A 6,403-nucleotide genomic window follows, 5' to 3' on the forward strand; every position below is an offset into this window, starting at 1 on the left:
AAATTTTTTATTTTTATAGAAAATTTTCAAAAATTTTTTATTTTTATAGAAAATTTTCAAAAATTTTTTATTTTTATAGAAAATTTTCAAAAATTTTTTATTTTTATAAAAAATTTTCAAAAATTTTTTATTTTTATAAAAAATTTTCAAAAATTTTTTATTTTTATAAAAAAATTTCAAAAATTTTCTATTTTTATAGAAAATTTTCAAAAATTTTCTATTTTTATAGAAAATTTTCAAAAATTTAAGAAAAACTAAATCTTCGATCAGTTTTTTATCAAAACCATATTCACGAAAAAGAAAAAAAACTGATCAGTTTTTTTTTTATGAAAATCGATTAGTTTTCTAAAGAAAAGCCAAATCATTGATCAGTTTTACATGGAAAAACATATTAATCGATCAGTTCATTGAATTAGTTTTCTTTAGAAAACTGATCGACGAATCTATGTTCTGAAGAAAACTGATCGAGTCATTTGTTTTCTATAGAAAACATAGAGGCAATTGACTTATGAACTTGTTTTCTATGGAATTTGTTTTACAAAATCGATCGTTTAAGTGGTTTTCTAATGGAAAACTGATCATGGAATTAGTTTTCTTTAGAAAACTGCTTGCAGAATCTATGTTTGTCTAGAAAACTGATCAAGTCATTTGTTTTCTATAGAAAACATAGATGTTATTGACTAATGATAGTGATTTTATAATAAAAACCGATCATTGAATTAGTTTTCCTTAAAAAACTAATCGAAGAATCTGTGTTCTTTAGAAAACTGATCAAATCTTTTATTTTCTATAGAAAACTTATTGACAATCTTTTATTTTAAAGAAATCTGATCATAATACATAAGATCTAGTGATCAACAACTGTAAAGGGTTTGTAAAGGACTTACTGTAGGGTTGTAACAAGACCAGTAGCTTTTTTGAAGGACATTTTATTTTGTATTTTTTTATGAGTTTTTTTCTCTGTAATATAATGAAATTGAAAACGTTTACAGTTTTTTTAATTCTTTCACTGTTTTTTCTCTTGCTATAATACTAGGTCAACATGTTATTTTTTTGTCTTTATAGTTCAGTTTTTTTTTCATTTCATTTCAAAACTCTTATTAAATATAAGGACAACAATGTATTTATGAAGAGAAAAGAAAGGGCCATGGGTTAAAAAAATCATTGATACAAATAAGCAAAAATTCTCAAAAACTAAAAGCAATATTTTTCCAAACTGAAGGGCATAAACGATGACGATATGTTTAAATTTTTACTAAACAACTATTAAATGTTTTGAGAAGGAGGTGGGGTTGGGGGTCTATTGTCTTAAGAGCAAAACTATATAGAAAAATAATAACAAAAATAATGGATAAAAAGTATTCAAGTACAAAATAACAAGACATTTTATGTCATAAATATGTATGAAAATGTGTTTTTTTTTTGTTATCATACTATGAGGCCATACTTATGGTAAAAAACATTTCCTATTTAATAGATTTAAAAGGTTTTCGATTGACTAGTTATTGAGGGTCATTTATATTTATGTATATTGGTTAGTTACACATATTGATGGAACGAAACAGAAAAAAAGTGATTCTGATTATATGGACTGAGGTTAAGTATAAGCATAATAAGGCTTAATAAGAGTTAATGTTCTGTAATATAAATTTTGGAATACTAATAGAAAGAAAACTATAAGGAAACTCCCGGCAAAACTAAAACGAAATACCTCTTCATACGAAATCACTACTTCAAAAGTAGCACTAAGTACATAGACTAGACTATAGACTAGACTATAGACTAGACTACAGACTAGACTATAGACTAGACTATAGACTAGACTATAGACTAGACTATAGACTAGACTATAGACTAGACTATAGACTAGACTATAGACTAGACTATAGACTAGACTATAGACTAGACTATAGACTAGACTATAGACTAGACTATAGACTAGACTATAGACTAGACTATAGACTAGACTATAGACTAGACTATAGACTAGACTATAGACTAGACTATAGACTAGACTATAGACTAGACTATAGACTAGACTATAGACTAGACTATAGGCTAGACTATAGACTAGACTATAGACTAGACTATAGACTAGACTATAGACTAGACTATAGACTAGACTATAGACTAGACTAGACTATAGACTAGACTATAGACTAGACTATAGACTAGACTATAGACTAGACTATAGACTAGACTATAGACTAGACTATAGACTAGACTATAGACTAGACTATAGACTAGACTATAGACTAGACTATAGACTAGACTATAGACTAGACTATAGACTAGACTATAGACTAGACTATAGACTAGACTATAGACTAGACTATAGAAGACTATAGACTAGACTATAGACTAGACTATAGACTAGACTAGACTATAGACTAGACTAGACTATAGACTAGACTATAGACTAGACTATAGACTAGACTAGACAATATACTAGACTATAGACTAGACTATAGACTAGACTATAGACTAGACTATAGACTAGACTATAGACTAGACTATAGACTAGACTATAGACTAGACTATAGACTAGACTATAGACTAGACTATAGACTAGACTATAGACTAGACTATAGACTAGACTATACTAGAGAGACTAGACTATAGACTAGACTATAGACTAGACTATAGACTAGACTATAGACTAGACTAGACTAGAGACTAGACTAGACTAGACTAGACTATAGACTAGACTATAGACTAGACTATAGACTAGACTATAGACTAGACTATAGACTAGACTATAGACTAGACTATAGACTAGACTAGACTATAGACTAGAATAATAGACTAGACTATAGACTAGACTATAGACTAGACTATAGACTAGACTATAGACTAGACTATAGACTAGACTATAGACTAGACTATAGACTAGACTATAGACTAGACTATAGACTAGACTATAGACTAGACTATAGACTAGACTATAGACTAGACTATAGACTAGACTATAGACTAGACTATAGACTAGACTATAGACTAGACTATAGACTAGACTAGACTATAGACTAGACTATAGACTAGACTATAGACTAGACTATAGACTAGACTATAGACTAGACTATAGACTAGACTATAGACTAGACTATAGACTAGACTATAGACTAGACTATAGACTAGACTATAGACTAGACTATAGACTAGACTATAGACTAGACTATAGACTATAGACTAGACTATAGACTAGACTATAGACTAGACTATAGACTAGACTATAGACTAGACTATAGACTAGACTATAGACTAGACTATAGACTAGACTATAGACTAGACTATAGACTAGACTATAGACTAGACTATAGACTAGACTATAGACTAGACTATAGACTAGACTATAGACTAGACTATAGACTAGACTATAGACTAGACTATAGACTAGACTATAGACTAGACTATAGACTAGACTATAGACTAGACTATAGACTAGACTATAGACTAGACTATAGACTAGACTATAGACTAGACTATAGACTAGACTAGACTATAGACTAGACTATAGACTAGACTATAGACTAGACTATAGACTAGACTATAGACTAGACTATAGACTAGACTATAGACTAGACTATAGACTAGACTATAGACTTGACTATAGACTAGACTATAGACTAGACTATAGACTAGACTATAGACTAGACTATAGAATAGACTCTAGACTAGACTATGGACTAGACTATAGACTAGACTATAGAATAACTCTAGACTAGACTCTAGACTGGACTATGGAATAGAATATAGACTGGACTATAGACTAGACTATAGACTAGACTATAAACTGTTTTCTTCCTGTTTTCTTTCGAAAATCGATCATTGCATTTGTCTTCTTTAGGAAAACGATCAAGGCATCCCGTTACTAAAGAAAAGTGATCAAAATATTTGTTTTCAATAGAAAACTGATCGGCGAACCTGTTTTCAATAGAAAACTGATCGAATCTGTTTTTAATAGAAAATTGATCGGCGAATCTGTTTTCTGAAGAAAACTTATCGATTGTAAAGAAAAACGATCAAGAAAACTGATCATTTTGTTTTTTTTTTAATTTGATCCAGGTTTCTTAAGAATACTGATTAATGAGATCAAACTGATGAACAATCATCGATCTATAGAAAAATGTTTTCTTTTTGTTTTCTTTTGAAAATCGATCATTGCATTTGTCTTCTTTAGAAAAAACGATCAATTCATCCCGTTTCTTAAGAAAAGTGATCAAAATATTTGTTTTCAATAGAAAACTGATAGGCGAATCTGTTTTCAATAGAAAACTAATAGGCGAATCTGTTTTCAATAGAAAACTGATCGGCGAATCTGTTTTCAATAGAAAACTGATCGGCGAATCTGTTTTTAATAAAAAATTGATCGGCGAATCTGTTTTCTAAAGGAAACTTATCGATGTCTTTTTGTAAAGAAAAACGATCAAGAAAGTCTTAATAAGTTTTCTTAATAATACTGATCAATGAATTTGTTTTCTGTTAAAAACTGATTATAAAGTGACTGCTTTCTCTGGGAAATTGATGGAAAAACTTCGATCTACAGAAAACAGTTTAATGAATGACTTTTCATAAGAAAACTGATCGATAGTCTGTTTAAAAATATTGATTCTCCAAAAAAACATTTATCAAAGGTTGATGTCATAATTTTTCTATGAAAATTTATTTTATAAACCTTTGATAAATATTTATGAATAAGCTAGTTAAACTTTAGTTATCCTTAGGCAAATTTATATAATTATGTAAGTAAATAATACAAAAACAAATTAACAACTCTTGCATAATTAACCTTTTAGCATAATTTTCAATTTTTTTTCTCTATATAAATTACAAATTAACTCACCGCTTCTTTCAAAATTATTTCATAATTATTCAAGTTTATTACAATTTCACAACTCACCTGCAATGAAAATAAAGAGAAAAAATAGATTGCAATATTAAAATTTATATGTAATTATTAAATAACATGTATTATTTATAAATACAAAGAGTATATATGTATGTCAGTATACACAGCATTTGTAAGCATATGAAGAAAAAAAATATATACATTAATATTTTATTAATTATTAAAACAAACAACTCTTGTTTAATTTTTGTACAAACAGAAAAAAAAACAATAGAAGTAATAATGTAAATATACATTTAAATGAATCATATTTCAACTTTTTGTTTTGCACGTTTTGGCGAAAAACTAAAGTAAAAAAAATGAAAATAAACACTAATTAAATCATGTGTTTGTGAAATGTTTTATACAGAAAAAAAGAAAAAAATATTTATAGAGTAAAGAAACAAACAACTAGACTATATAAATATTAATGTATAAAACAATATTGGAATTTGTTATAATAAAATTGTGCAAACATGTATTAATGTAATAAATCTAAACGAAAAACTAGTTTAAAATGTATAAAAATAGTTCCAACAGCTTAAAACTATACTACAGAAAAACTTTAATTTAAATGCCTAAAAGTAGGCTTTAAAATTTGCTAAAACTATAACTGCTTAAAATGATCTCTCTACACAACATGTCCACATATTCCACAATCTTGAACGCAAAAAACACCATTTCATTTTTATCTACTACATTTTACCCAAAAAATTCCTAACTACAACATTTTTAATAAATTGTTTCAATTTCACAATTTTTTATAGAATATTACACAATTTTGTTATATTTTATGTTGTACTCAAAAAAAAAAAAGAGCTCATAAATTTAAATATTTTATTGTATGGATGATTATGCGAAATAAGGCATATTTAAACTATAACTATGACAAAATATAAAGTGGAGACAGCAAGAGTATATAAAAAACACAATTTTACAAAAGCAGGCTCAAGGCTAGAGTTATGTTGCAAATAAAAAAAAAGGAGAAAAGGATGGAATAGTAGCAATAATGTAAAAAATAACAATAATAATAAGCAAGACATGTTCTTAGAAAGGCACTGAGAGAAAATAGGGTACTAAAACAGAAAAAGAACTGAACTAGAACAGATCTAGAATACAACTGAATACAACAGAACTGGAATAGAAGTAGAACAGAACTAGAACAGAACTAGAACAAAACTAAAACAGAACCAAAACAGAACTAGAACAGAACCAAAACAGAACTAGAACAGAACTAGAACAGAACTAGAACAGAACTAGAACAGAACTAGAACAGAACTAGAACAGGACTAGAACAGAACTAGAACAGAACTAAAACAGAACTAGAACAGAACTAGAACAGAAATAGAACAGAACTACAACAGAACTAGAACAGAATTAAAACAGAACTATAACAGAACTAGAACTGATCTAGAATAGAACTAGAACAGAACTGGAACAGAACTAGAACAGAACTAGAACAGAACTAGAATAGAACTAGAACAGAACAGAACAGAACAGAACTAGAACAGAACT

The sequence above is a fragment of the Lucilia cuprina genome, chromosome 2 (genome assembly GCF_022045245.1).
Source record: "Lucilia cuprina isolate Lc7/37 chromosome 2, ASM2204524v1, whole genome shotgun sequence".
NCBI lineage: Eukaryota > Metazoa > Arthropoda > Insecta > Diptera > Calliphoridae > Lucilia > Lucilia cuprina.